General features: G+C 36.6%; 1 protein-coding gene and 1 pseudogene across 1 annotated transcript in view; one reads left to right on the plus strand and one right to left on the minus strand.

The window, feature by feature from the left end:
• The window catches only part of CAMKMT (calmodulin-lysine N-methyltransferase), a 502,405-nt gene that overhangs the window by 229,016 nt on the left and 257,365 nt on the right, over positions 1-16,024 (minus strand).
• Positions 13,015-13,761, plus strand: LOC114045533 (annotated as a pseudogene).

The raw sequence follows: 16,024 nt of genomic DNA on the forward strand, positions 1-16,024 counted from the left end.
AACCCCAGGTAAGCAGAGCTCAACTCTAACATAAAGTTCAAAGTCAAGAAATAGTCAAGAAAAATGAAAAAACAACAATAAAAAAGAACCAGAAAATAAAAAGCTACTATGGTGGAAGAGAAAATCAAGACAAACTCAGAAGAAGAGAACAACATGAAAACAGATAAAAATAAAGCCTCAAACAAAAAAAAAATGAACTGGCTAAAAGTCCAACAAGAATTTCTGGAAGAGTTAAAGAGATAAGAGTGGTAGAGGAAAAATTGAGGAAAGAAATGACAATGATGCAAGAAAATTATAAGAAGAGAATTAACAACTACATAAATGAGGCACAAAAAATACTGAAGAACATCACACCTTAGAAAATAAAATTGGACAATATTAAAAGAAGCAAAAAAATTCATTGAATAAAAGAACACCTTAAAAAGCAGAATAGGCCAAATGGAAAAAGAGGTACAAAAGCTCACTGAAGAAAATAATTCCTTAAAAATTAGAATTGGGCAACTGGAACCTAATGACTCTTTGAGACATCAAGAAATGATAAAACAAAGTCAAAAGAATGAACAGAAAAAGGAGAAAATGTTAAATATCTCATTGGAAAAACAAGTGACCCACAAAATGGATTGAGGAGAGATCATTTAAGAATTATTGGATTAACTGAAAGCTATGATCAAAGAAGGAACTTAGACATCATATTTCAAAAAATTATAAAATAAAACAAACTTAGAACCAGACAACAAAAGAGAATTTGAAATAATCTACCAATCACCTCCTGAAAGAGACTCCAAAATGACAATTCCCAGGAACAGTAGTCAAATTTCAGCACTTACAGGGTAAGGAAAAAATATTGCAACCAGCCAGAAAGAAACCATTCAAATATTGTAGTGATTAAGTCAGGATCCCAAAAAATTTTAGCAGCTTCCAAGTTAAAAGAGAAGAGGGGTTGGAATATGATATTCTGGAAGACAAAGGACCTAAGATTACAACCAAAAATAACCTACCCAGCAAAACTGAGTATAAAATTCTTCAGGGGGAAAAAATGGGCACAACGAAATGGAAGTCTTTCAAGCACTCCTGATGAAAAAGACAAGAGTTGAATAGAAAATTTGACATTCAAACAAGAATGAAGAGAAGTATAAAAAGGTAAGCACATAAGAAAAATCATAAGTGACTTAATAAGGTTAAATTGTTTAAATTCCCATATGAAAAGATGATACATGTAATTCCTAAGAACTTAGGGCAGTTAGGAGTCTACATAGAAAGAGGGCAAGGATGTGAGCTCATCATGCTGGGAAGATTTCAAAAAATGAAGGGGTGAAAAAGAAGGATGCATTGGAAGAAAAGGGAAGGGAGAGGAAGAATAGGCAAAATTTTCTCATACAAAAGAAGAACTTAAGGAAGATCTTTTACAGTGGAGGAGAAAACGGCAGAGGTACTTACAGGCTTGAATTCACTTGCATTGGAATTGATTCAAAGAGGAAAGACTTTATATACATACTCATTTGGGCATAGAAATCTATCTTACCCAAGAAGTAGAAAGGGAAGGGGTTAAGAAAAAGGATGAGATAATAAAAGGAAGAGTGGATCAAAAGAGGCAGCAGTCAGAAGCAAAACAGACTTTTGAGAATGGGTAGGGTAAAATGAGAAAAAAAAGGATAAGTAGAAGATAGTATGGAGAAATACACAGTTAGGAATCATAACTGTGAATGTGAATGGTATGAACTCACACATAAAATGGAAGTAGAGAGTAGAATGAATTAGAAACTAGAATCTAACAATATGTTGTTTACAAGAAACACATTCAAAACAGAAAGACACACATAGAATTAAAATACAGGGTTAGAGAAAATCTATTACACTTTGGCTAAAGTTAAAAAAAAGGCAGGGGTAGCAATCATGATCTCAAACAAAGCAGAAGCAAAAATAGACCCAATTAAAAGATATAATCAGGGAAACTACTTTTTGCTAAAAAGACACCATAGGTAGATTAGAAGTGAAGCAAGGATGACCATTATCACTATTACTCAATATTATACTAGAAATGCTAGCTATAGCAATAAAGGCAATAAAAAGCAATTGAATGAATAAGAATAGGCAATGAGAAAACAAAACTATCATTCTTTGCAGACAATATGATTGTAAACTTAGGGAACCATAAAAAATAAAAACTAGCTGAAACAATGAATAACTTGAGCAATGTTGCAGGATATAAAAGAAATCCACATAAATCATCAGCATTTCTATATATTACCAACAAAGTTCAGCAGCAAAAGGTAGAAAGGGAAATTCCACATAAAATAATTGTAGACAATACAAAGTACTTGGGAGTCTACTTGCCAAGACAAACCCAGGAACCATATAAACACAATTACAAAACACTTTTCACAAAAATAGAGTCAGATCCAAACAATTGGAAAAATATTAATTGCTCATGGGTAGGCTGAGTCAATATAATAAAAATGACAATTCTACCTAAATTAATTTACTTAGTCAACATCATATCAATCAAATTACCCAAAAAATTATTTGTACAGAGTTAGAAAAAATAATAACAAAATTCATCTGGAAAAACAAAAGGTCAAGAATATCAAGGGAACAATGAAGAAAAAATGTAAAGAAAGACAGCATAGCAATACCAGATTTCAAACTATACTACAAAGCAGTAAATCAAACAATCTGGTACTGGTTAAGAAACAGAATGGGGGATCAGTAGAATATATTAGATATACAATACACAGTAATAAAAAACCGTAGCAATCTAGCGTTTGAAACAGCACAAAGATACAAGCTTTGGGGTCAAGAGCTCACTATTTGACAAAAATTGCTGGGAAAACTGGAAAGCAACTTGGCAGAAATTAGGCATAGACCAATATGTCATACCATATACCAAGATAACAAGATAAGGTCAGCAGGAAAGGTCAATCTCACACAGCCCAGCACAGGCCATGCTATACAGGCTATGCTCAGCAAGCCAGCAGTAGGCCTTGTAGACAACTGAATTGGGCACAGTTTTCCAGGTTTTCAGCCCATAGATGGTAAATGGAATGAACAATTGGTCAAAGGAAGACTACAAGGGATTCTTTGCTGATACTAGGAGCAAAATTTTGTTGCATTGTCCATAGACTGTTCTGGGTTGCAATCCCAGGGCTAGGAGGAGCACTAGCAGGAACAAGGATCTGAGTCAAAGTTCCAGGGTGGAAAAGAGTGTGATCATACACAGATCAGATCATAGGCCAAAAGAGCAGTGACCACACAGCTCTTTAGATCACAACACCTTAGAAGAACTGAGAACTTGCAAATACCTGCCCTGAGCTTCCTGTGAAAACAGCCGCATAGGGGAAGCTAAGTGGCGCAGTGGATAGAGCACCGGCCCTGAAGTCAGGAGGACCTGAGTTCAAATCTGGCCTCAGACCAAATACTTGACACGTACTACCTGTGTGACCTTGGGCAAGTCACTTAACCCCGACTGCCTCACTAAAAAAATTAAAAAAAAAAAAGAAAAGAAAAAGAAAACAGTCGCATGAAAAATCTGAAGCTTGAGACACTGTCCCTTCTACCCTGGAAGCAGAGTCCAACTTTAACATAAAGTTAAAAGTCAAGAAATAAGCTGGAAATGTGAGCAAACAACAATAACAACAAAAGAACCTGATCACAGAGAACTACTATGGTAACAGGGAAGATCAAAACATAAGCTAAGAAGAAAAAGAAATCAGAGTAGTTATATGCAAAACCTCAAAAAAAAATGTGAATTGGGGGCAGCTAGGTGGCACAGTAGATAGAGCTCTGGCCTTGGAGTCAGGAGGACCTGAGTTCAAATCTGGTCTCAGACACATAACACTTACTGTGTGACCCTGGGCAAGTCACTTAACCCCATTGCCTAGACCCTCCCCCCCAAAAAATCTGAATTGGTCTCAGGCCCTAGAAGAGCTGAAAAAGGATTTTAAAAGTCAAATAAGTGAGGTAAAGGAAATGACAACAATGCAAAACAATCACGAGAGGTGGGGGGGGAGGAAGAGTTAACAGTTTGGTAAAGAAAGCACAAAAAATACTGAAGAAAATGACACCTTAAAAAATAGAATAGGCCAAAAGGTAAAAGAGGCACAAAAATTCACTGAAGAGAAGAACTCCTTAAAAAGCTGTTGTTCAGTCATGTACAACTCTTTGTGACCCCTTTTGGGGTTTCTTTGGCAGAGATACTGGTGTGGTTTGCAATTTCCTTCTCCAGCTCATTTTACAGATGAGCTACTGAGGCAAACAGGGTTAAGTGACTTGCCCAGGGTCACATAGCTAGTAAGTGTCTGAGGCCAGATTTGAACTCATGAAAATGAGACTTACTGACTCCAGGTCTTGTATTCCATCCACTGTGGCACATAGCTGCCCAAATGGAAAAAAAAGAAAGCTCAAAAGTTCACTGAAGAGAATAATTCCTTAAAAATTAGAATTGGGAAAGTGGAAGTTAGAGACATCAAGAAACAACGAAATAAAGTCAAAAGAATGGAAAAAAAGAGAGAGAATGTGAAATATCTCACTGGAAAAACAACTGACCTGGAAAATAGACTAAGATAAGATCATTCAAGAATTATTACACTAACTGAAAGCCATGACCAAAAGAAGAGACTAGACATCCTATTTCAAGAAATTATCAAGGAAAACAGCCCTGATATCCTAGAACCAAAAAAAATGTTTAAAAAAAAGTTTACATAATTAGAAAAAATTAAAATAAAAAATACATTTAACTAAACAGGGGGGCAAGGGGATATGAGAGGAGTAATATGATGGAATGTTAAGGGAGGATTAGTCTTAAGCAAAACAAATTCTAAAAATATGCAAAAAATATTTATAGCAGCTCTTTTTGCGGTGGCACAGAATTGAAAACAGAGGAGATACCCATCAATTAAAGAGTGGATAAATTAGTTGTGGCATATACAAGTGATGTAATATTATTGTGCTGTAAAAAATGATGAACTGATAGAGAATGAAGTGAGCAGAACCAGTCGAACAATTTATACAATGCAACAATAATGTAAAGACAAACTCTGAAAGACTTAGGAAACCTGGTCTGTGTAATGACCCAGCAGAGGACTCATGATAAAGCCTGCTACCTACCTCTTCTTGATAGGGAGGTGAAGGAATCAGCTAACACAATGAGAATTTTTTTGAGGAGTGGGCAGACCAAACCAATGAAGAAATTTACTTTACTTGACTCTATGTCTATAACAGAGATTTTGTTTTTCTTTCTCAGGAGGGGAATGGGTGTAAAAGGGAGAAAAAGTAGAGTTGTACTTAATTTAAAAAAAAATCAAATTTATTTTTAAAAAAAGACCATGAACTCCCACTGAATTGACATTTCCAGGCATAAGAATGACAATGTACCATCTATCACCTTTGTGTGAATAGTAACACTTTTCTCCAGGAACTGCTAGGCAAGTACATCTAGAAAAAAAGGTTTTGAACAGTTAAAAGGAAAGAATGTTTGTTGTATTGAATTGCATTGATTGTTTTTTATTTTTCTCTGTTGTGCATTTCTATCAGTAATGATGTCAAAGGACTCCTTCCATGGGGAAGAGGTAGTATTTGATGATCTCTATCCTTTCAGAATTCTAAGATTCTATTTGTAGTGAGATCTAATTAGAATGATACCATCACTTCATTGTGCTCTTAATCATAAAGTTGTTTGACTTTAGCAGCTCTGGGTTTTTAAGAAGCATCTGGTGCAGAGCCTGAGTATTAATCAGTAGTCTCTCTAAACTTCATATTTGAGACTTCCTTCTGCCTTTAGGACACATCTTCTCAGAGCACTATAGGGAATAAAGGCCCACTTTCATCTTGACGTATGTTAATTGGCCTATCCTAAGGACTAAACCTAGCATGCACAGATTCTTCTGTGACAGTGCCAAAGAGCTCCTAAAGAAACTGACTGACAATACAACTGCAGATGATCACCCCAAGGGGAAACACACTACACAAGTTTTTCTTTAATGTCCGCCAGAGCCCTGCTAACAGGAGTCTTAAGTAGATGTCTCAGGATGATTGACATGGCAGCATGCAATCTAGATCAATATAGAGGAAAGAGCAATGGCTAATCTATTTTCAGAACTTGTAACCTTTGCCTATCTTAAAAAAAAAGTAAAATTGAATGAAAATCTCTAGAAAACAATGCAAAGTGACTTCCTCTTATTCCCACCAGATAAAGGGACACCCCACTGACAATGAGCAAATGACCATTGGTTCAGAAATACACAATAGAGAAAAATAAAAACAATCAATTCAATTCAATACAACAAACATTCTTTCCTTTTAACTGTTCAGAACCTTTTATCTAGATGTACTTCATAAGCATTTCCTGTAGAAAAGTGTTAATCTTCACACACAGAAACTAAGGAAGAACAAAATCAAATGACTTGTCCAAAAGTACCATACAGTAAGTGAAAACCTCAAGAAAAGCACCATACTACTACTATCCTTCTCTGTCCCTTCACCATACTCACAGTTAGCACCATGCTGTTTGACACCTATTATATATTTTCTTATATTCCTTAATTGTTTTGCACACATGGAGAGTACCTCTCAACTAGGCTTTCAACTCTTTGAGAGCAGGGCCCATGTCTCCTTTTGCAACTCTGTGGGCTGCCCAAGAGCACTGAGGTGCATGACAGAATAAATATTAGAATCTTAGAATTTTAGGGAATTAACTGACTATAGAAATCACTGAGACTTACTCTCTTTTTACAGCTGAGGAAACCCTCTTGCCTACAGTAACCTGAAAGAGAACCCAGGTATTTTGACTACTAAGTACAGTGCTCTTTACACTCAGTAGACAGCGGCACCTGGACCATTCCTACTATTTCAATTCAACACATGATCTTTGTATTCTCAGAATCCAGCACAGAGCTTGGCACATAGTGAATCCTTAATAAAAGCTTGTTGAATTGAATTGCTTATGTTTCAGCTTCTGTAGATTTTGACCCAAATATTTCATCCCCACACTGGTTCCTATACTTTCTTAGTAGACAATGATAATTTGTTCCCCCCCCCCACTTTTACCAGGCCTATTTCACGTTAATGAGTTCTATTCACCCAAAGTTATATTTCAGATATATGTACACACATACATATATACATACACACACACACACACACACACACACACATACACATATATAAATATATAATCTCACCTCCACCCAATCTCAATGATATATATTTGGTCAAATTTACCTTCTTGCATGAGGATTGATCTTACTTGTTATCCACACTTCGTGCTTTTGTATACAAGACATGGTGTAGTAATAGTGGTAGTGGTAATAATAATAATGATAATGCTAGCTAGTATTTACATAACAGTTTAAAGTTCACAAATCACTTTACATGTTATTTCATTTGTTATTTATTACATGTTAAATAACATGTTATTCACATGTTATCCTCACAATAACCCTGGCACATAGTGAATCCTTAATAACTCTGGGAGGGAGGTAGTGTTATTATTCCCATTTTATATATGAGGAAACTGAGGCTGAGAGACATTAAATGACAAGCCCAGGGTCATGCACTAAGTGTCTGAGGCAAGATCTGAACTCAGGTCTTTCTGACCCCAAGTATAACACTCTATCTATCCACTGAGCCACTGTGCTGTCCAGCTGCAGTTAATGGAGGCTGATGGCGGCCAATCTAGTACTTGAGATTGAAATGAAATGAGGTATCTGTAACATTTAACAATGAATAAAAAAGAGATTTCCTTAGCCATAAGCAGCCATATTCAATGAAGATACAACATTGCTCAGTTTCTTCATCTGTAAAATGGAAATCATAGCATTTACCTTACAGGGTTGTGAAGATCAAATGAATTAACATATATAAAAGTGTTTTGCCACACTTAAAGCATTACATGCTAGCTATTATTATAAATTATACATTTATAAGTTATGTGTTATCATAAAATAATAATTATCATTACTACAATAATTATAAAATAATAATTATACTATATTATGATAAATGCTACTGTTATCATTGTTGTGGTGGCTGTTGCTACTGCTGCTGTTGGTTTAGTCCAAAGCTGCTTCCCTGTCTTGGCATCGGTCATCTGAGTCAGAAGCTTCAGGGAGAAGCCAGAACTCCTCATGCCCTGGGCTGCTTGAATTCAGGTGAACAGGAAGCAACATCAACGGCCAGAGACTTAAGTCCTCTAGGCTGGTTAAGTCTGGAAGATGGTTTTAATGTCTTTTCAGTAAAAGAACTATCCTTGCTTTCATGTTGGGAAAAATCTCCTATTTGCTGTGTCAGGAGCAGATAAATTAGTTGTGGTATATAAATGTGATGGAATATTATTGTGCTGTAAAAAATGATGAACTGATGGAGATGTGGGAAAATTGGAGCACTAATGAATTGTTGGTGGAGTTGTGAAATGATCCAACCATTTTGTAGAATAATTTGGAACTATGCCCAATGGGCTATAAAAATGTGCCTACCCTTTGACACTGCAATAGCACTTCTAGGGCTGTAGCCCAGAGAGATCATACAAATGGGAAAAGGACCCACATGTACAAAAATATTTATAGCAACTCTTTTTGTAGTGGCAAAGAATTGGAAATTGAGAGGATGCCCATCAATTGGAGAATGGCTGAACAAGTTGTGGTATATGAATGTAATAGAATACTATTGTGCTATAAGAAATGATGAACAGGCTGACTTCAGAAAAACCTGGAAGGACTTGTATGGTCTGATGCTCAGTGAAGCGAGCAGAACCAAGAGAACATTGTACACAGTAACAGCCAGTTGTGCCATGACTAATATTGATAGACTTAACTCTTCTCAGCAATACAATGATCTAAGAAATCTCCAAAGGCCTCATGATGGAAAATCTATACACATCCAAAGAAAGAACTATGGAGTTTGAATGTAGATCAAAGCATACTATTTGCTATTTTTTTTCTTCTGTTGTGTTTTGTTTCCTCTTTTTGGTGGTTCCTTCTATTGGTTCTAATTCTACTTAATGTGAAAATATGTTTAATAGGAATGTACATGTATAGCCTATATCAGATTGCACACCATCTTGGGGAGGGAGGTAGGGAGGGAGGAGGAGAAAATTTTAAAACTCAAAAGCCTCTGGAAGTGATTGTTGATAAATCAAAATAAATTAATTTTAAAAAATAATTTTTTTTTAAAAATGATGAACTAATACATAATGAAATGAGCAAAACCAGGAGAACAATTTATACAATGCAACGATATCTCCTCTGTATGACATTCTTCTACTTCAGACTCCTGGTATAGATTAGGATTCTTCTCTACTCCTTCAAAATACTTTTCTTCTTTGTTTTTACACTGAAGCTTTTCTACTGATTTTTTTTTGCTTTTTGCTTTTTTGGTGAGGCAATTAGGGTTAAGTGACTTGCCCAGAGTCACACAGCTAGTGAGTGTTAATATGTTTGAGGACAGATTTGAACTCAGGTCCTCCTTAATGCAGGGCTGGTGCTCTGTCCACTGCACCACCTAGCTTCCCCTTTTCCACTGATTTTTAAAAGGTATTCCTCAAGATGTGTTACCTTCTCCATATACATAATACTATTTTTCTCCATGCCCCAGTAACTTCAGGAAGTAGGTAGTAAAAGTGCTGTTCCAATTTCACAAACAGCAAAATTAGTGCTCAAAGAGTTTGAATAATTTGCCAATAGCCATAGCACCCAAAAGAAATTCTTACTTGATTGTAACACATCACTAACATAAGTAGTGAATAGGGTTGGACGTCCTAAATGTGTTCATTTTGCAAGACTACAAAACATTTACATTCAAAGTTATCTGTTTGCTGCCAAGGTGCCAAACTGAAGTTTCTTTGTTTTGGTTTTGGTTAGGAAAACCTCAGAATTCCCAACAACCTTCACATAGAGCTATGGTTAGGACTAAATACATGCCAGAAGGACGAATCAGTAATAGTCACTATTATGATGGCCATTGGATATTTCTAAGGCATAAAACCTGGGACCACTTCCCATACAGTTATTAATTAGCCATATATCAGTGAGAAGAGGCAAGATAAAATGCCAAAAGAAAATATCTTTATTGAATGAGGTAAGGCAAACATCCAAGAAATACAAGGAAAATAATGACCATTTTGGAACATGCTGTCATCACAAAGGATATGAAAAAATACCCTTTTCATTTTCTAACTTCTTGCTGAAATTTGTTTACTTGTAACCACTATAGTTTTCAAATTGGCCTTCTTTGTAATGGTGGTACCACTGCAGTATACAATACTTAGTGAGCAAAAATATGGCACAGGTTATCTGAGTCAGCCTCCTAGAAAATTGATTTTAGGAACAAAATCTCTCCCTACTCCAATCCATTCTTTACATGGCTGGCAAAATAACTTCCTAAAAGAGTTCTGATTGTTATTCCACTGTTCAAACACTCCCTACTAAATAAAATCCAAATTCCTTACTTTGTCAATAGAGGCCTTACAAAACTCCTCCAACCTATCTTTACAGACTAATCTTACATTATATCCTGTCATATTCTAGGCTATAGCCAAACTAAACTGTCAATACTTCATAAAAAGTCCTATGCATTGCTACCTCTGGGCCATCACTCAAGTTAGGTAGACTGTACCTGGGATGTTCTCCCCTTTCCCACTGCCTCAGGTTGAAATCATAAAAACCTAGCTCATATGCTACTTCTTTCAAAGCACCATCCTTGATCTCCCAACCTCTCTTTACTAGGAATACTTATTGTACTTTATTTGTATCTTTCTCATGTACTTAAAATGTTCCATAGTTGTTTGTCTGCATGTCTTTCTTATCTTCCCTATTGGATTATAAGGTTCATGATGCCAGGGATCACATTTGATTTCCCCTTACATCTCTAGCTCCTAGCACAGAGCTCTCCCCACAGTAGCCATTTAAAGATGTTTGCTTGGGGTAGGAGGGGGCAGAGCCAAGATGGCAGAGTAAAAGCAGTGACTCGCTTGAGCTCTCCCCCAAACCCCTCCAAATACCTATAAAAATGGTTCTAAACAAATCCTAAAGCAGCAGAACCCACAAAAAGACAGAGTGAAACAAATTTCCAGTCAAAGACAGCCTGGATGGTTGATCAGAAAGGCATATTGCGCTGGGCAGGGAGAGAAGCGCAGTGTGGCGTGGGTGCGCAGGTCGCAGCAACCCTGGAGCAGGCCTCAGAGGACTGAATCATGGGCAGCTGTGGCAGTTTCCAGACTTCTCAACCCATGAACACCAAAGACAAGTTAGAAGGTGAATGGGAAAAGTCTGTAACTGCGGTGAAAGAGAGAAGCTAGGTTTCAGCTACAAGTCCTGAGCACGGCCCGCGGCTGCCACCTGAGCTTCCAGCCCACAGACTGAGGGGGAATCGACTGGCTGATCAGAGTGGGGTTGCAGGGATCTCTTTGCCAGTGCTGAGGCAGAAATCTCTTGCTTTGCCCGTGCCTGGATCTGGGTCACAGTTCTGAGGGGCGGTCCTGGGGGAAGGAGGAGTGCTGGCGTGGTGGAGCTTGTTGTGGCAGTAGAGAGGAAACACCTTGCCCCTTATCATACCATCTTGGAAAAAATGAAAATTTACAGGTCCCTAGAAGTAGCTCTGAAAACAACTGTGCAAACCCCCCAAGCTTGGGACAGTAATTCTCCACATTGGAAGCAGACTCTTACCTTAACAAAGAGTTTAAAACTCAAGTAATTGGCCAGGATCATGAGTAAGCAGCGCAAAAAGAGTCAGACTATATTATCTTACTTTGGTGACAAAGAAGATCAAAACACACAATCAGAAGAAGACAACAAAGTCAAAGTTCCTACATCCAAAGCTTCCAAGAAAAATATGAATCAGTCCCAGGCCTTGGAAGAGCTCAAAAGGGATTTTAAGAAGCAAGTAAGAGAAGTAGAGGAAAAACTGGGAAGAGAAATGAGAGTGATGCAAGAAAATCATGAAAAACAAGTCAACAGCTTGCTAAAGGAGACCCAAAAAATACTGAAGAAAATAACACCTTAAAAAATAGTCTAACCCAAATGGCAAAAGACAATGAGGAGAAGAATGCCCTAAAAAGCAAAATTGGACAAATGGAAAAGGAAGTCCAAAAGATTACTGAAGAAAATACTTCCTTAAAAATTAGAATAGAGCAATTGGAAGCTAGGGACTTTATGAGAAATCAAGACACTGTAAAGCAAATCCAAAAAAATGAAAAATTAGAAAACAATGTGAAATATCTCATTGGAAAAACAACTGACCTGGAAAATAGATCCAGGAGAGAGAATTTAAAAATTATTGGACTATCTGAAAGTATCATCTTTCAAGAAATCATCAAGGAAAACTGCCCTGATATTTTAGAACCAGAGGGCAAAATAGAAATGGAAAGAATCCACTGATCTCCTCCTGAAAGAGATCCCCAAAGGAAAACTCCTAGGAATACTGCAGCCAAATTCCAGAGTTCCCAGGTCAAGGAGAAAATATTACAAGCAGCCAGAAAGAAACAATTCAAGTATTGTGGAAACACAATCAGGATAACACAAGATTTAGCAGCTTCTACATTAAGGGACTGCAGGGCATGGACTATAATATTCCAGAGGGCAAAGGAGATAAGATTACAATCAAGAATCACCAACCCAGCAAAACTGAGTATAATCCTTCAGGGGAAAAAATGGTAATTCAGTGAAATAGAGGACTTTCAAGCATTCTTGATGAAAAGACCAGAGCTGAATAAAAAAATCTGACTTTCAGAAAACACAAGCCATCCTGTCATCTACCAACAATTCAAAAACTAAAACAATATACAAACCACATGACAAAAATCATCAATCTGCTTTAAAATGAAAGGTTTTCTTTTTAGTTGATATGATTTATATTTAAAAACTTTTTTAAAAAAAACTTTTAAAAATCACCAATCTGCTTTAAAATGAAAAGCCTCTTCTTTGTACTTAGTATGATTTATATTTAAGAACCTTTAAATTTTTCACCTAAAATTATAATTTTGTTTGGTTGCAAAAAATTATTCTTAAAGGAAGGATCTGAGCCGCCATGTCTCTCTCTTTGTCACTCCAGGCGGGAGCTGCCAGTCCCGTTGCCCACTGGGGGAGAGAGATGAGATGCTTACACAAAACAGCTGTGCAAAGTGGAGCTGCAGGAGTCTTATTTGTGCAGAGATACTCATGAAAATAACCCAGATACCCCATTTGATTTCACATCAGAAAACTACAAGAGGATAGAAGCAATTTTAAAAAATTATCCAGAGGGACATAAAGCAGCAACTGAGTTTCCAGTACTGGACTCAGCCCAAAGGCAGAATGGATGGTTCCCCATCTCTGCCATGAACGAGGTTATTGAAGTTTTACAAGTACCTCCAATGAGAGACATGAAGTAGCAACTTTTTATACAATGTATGATCAAAAACCATATTGAAGGTATCATATTCAAGTTTGTACTACTACACTTTATATGTTTCAAGATTCTTACAGCCGACTGGAGGTGTTCAGAAAAGCTTGGCATTAAGGTTGGAAAAACTACACCTGACAACTTTTCACATTAATAGAAATGGAGTGTTTAGATGCCTGTATAAATGCATCAATGGTTCAAATAAATGATAATTACTAAGAAGATATGATACCTAAGGATATTGAACAGATACTTGATGCCAGCCTGAAAGCTGGCAATGTTCCCAAACCTGGACCAAGAAGTAGATGTTTCTCCTGTGAGCCAGCTGGTGGTCTTATGTCTTTGACTGAGCCACCCAAAGGACCTGGTTTTGATGTGCAACCAGGCCTCTAAGTAATTTATATAAATTTCTCTAAAAATGCTAAAGAAACCTGTAAAAATATTTCTCAGTACATTTAAAATAAATTAAAAGTAATCTCTCCACCTATGCAAAGGTTTAATATTGTATCTTCTGGTTTGCATTTACCCTGATGGTGACATAGCCTTAACAGCTGTAAATATCATATAAAAAACACAATAAAACCTTTTGGGTGCTATGGCTAACAAGACATTATTACATAAGTTGTAGGTACAAACATTCTTTTTCCCAACTATATTCCCATTTCAGCAACATAGTTCACATTTGATATGAAAAAGTAGCTCAAGACAACTATTAAGTATGGTTTTATCACATTTCTGTTTTTAAATTGCATTTTGATATTCCATTGCTATTATAATTACAATTAATTGAGTTAACATAAAATATTATTCTTAAGACACTCTATAGGAGCAATAACATGCAGGGTAATAGAAAAAGAAAGGATAAAATTGCTGAGCATCTTGCTATCCATCTTTCTGTGGTGAGCCACAAAAGGGAAATGCAATTCTTGGAGTGCATTTCTAACTTTCAAAAAAAAAATCTAATCATATAACAGTCTGAAAAAAAATAAGCCATGCCCTTTTTAACAGAGAAAACTGTATACAATGAAGAACTCTCCTAGGGTTAAAGCTCAACCCGTATTTTTTTAGGAGTCAGTTAGAGGTAGTTGGCCCCATGTCACACCCATTCCCATTAGAGAAAAGAAGTCTAAAATGGGGAGGTTGTATGCTATCTATAGATGGAGCCTTCTGGGTCACCTAGTCAGCAGCGTGTCAGAAACGTGGTATTGTATTGATCAATTACAGGCACTTGAATAGTGTCCGCCATCTGCTCAAGACGCTACAGATTTCTTAACAAAAGATGACTCTAGCATGCCATGCAAGTCTAAATGATAGTTTTTGTCTAGAATTTCATTTTTGGATATATTTGTTCACACAAAAGGTGGACTGCTAAAACTACTTTAAAAGTAAACACTCCAACTGAACAGTCTTAAAAGTATATGCCACATTTCACTACATATACTTTTATTCAACTTGTATATTTTATAGAAAAAAATGAGACTGTAAAATATGAAAAATTTAAGAAAAACAAGCTGAGTTCAAGTTATATTTTCATTTTGATGAATCATTCATTTCATTCAACAAACATGAGGTCTTCAGGTTTTGGCAGAATAGCTGAAATTTCCTATTTTATATGGCAACTAGAGCATAGCAGGATTCACACAGAAAGTTTTACATGCTCCCAAGATCTATGTTTGTTCCTAGAAATGGAAGTAGGACACAAAGTAGCACTTTACTTGTTCAGGGGAATAGCTACATAGAGAAAGTAAATCTTGACTATGAATTTCCCATCTTTTCAACTTTCCTTGGTAAAAATTTCATCCTTTAAAAAGTAGAAAAAAAAACAATAAAGAAGAATTCTACACTGGATCTTATCCTCACCAACAGAATGATCTGGTTGCTGGGGTGGAAATAATGGAAACCACTGGGGGAAAGCAACTACTCCCTCATAAAAATTGTGATAAAGGAAGGTTGGGCATAATCTGAAATACACCCTAGATCTTAAGAGAACAGATTTCAAAGGGCTCAAAGGAACATGAGGGAGGATCCTGTGGACTAAAATTCCATAGGCAAAGTCAGTTGAGAAGGGATGGATAAACCTCACAAATCCAATGAGAAGGAAAAACAGGAGTTGTCTGAAAGGACTGGTATAGATGCATAGGGACTCACTAATCAATTTGGAGATAAAAAAAAATAAGTATGGAAAAAGGAAGTAAGGGCAATTTATAAAAGATGAATAGACATGCATGCCTGTGACTCTATAAGCCTTATGTAAGAAATGCCTAAGTTCAGAATGACCTGAGACTGGCAAGGAGAGCTAAACAAACAAACAAACAAAGAGTAGGGCAAAAGGAGTTTAGCTACATGGGGGGATGAGGGGTGTGGGTGGAGGAAGATCAAAGAAGGGATAGAATTGCTGCTCCAAATGGATGGAAGATTCAACTGACAATAAAGAGAAGATAGAGCTTCTGTCTTCTTATTTTACTTCTTCCGTGGAGAATGACCTTGGAAGTAGAAAGAACAACAAAAATGACAAATAGGAAGTTGATGACCAAGATAAAGAAGAAGATAGGAGAACACTTAGTTGTCCTTGATGAATTCAAGTCACCTGGCCCAGATGAATTACATCCTTGGGGGTTGCAAGAATTGGTAAACAGGTTTGGTGAACCACTATTCC

Source organism: Vombatus ursinus, unplaced genomic scaffold (assembly GCF_900497805.2).
Source record: "Vombatus ursinus unplaced genomic scaffold, bare-nosed wombat genome assembly UNPS02014778.1, whole genome shotgun sequence".
Classification (NCBI taxonomy): domain Eukaryota; kingdom Metazoa; phylum Chordata; class Mammalia; order Diprotodontia; family Vombatidae; genus Vombatus; species Vombatus ursinus.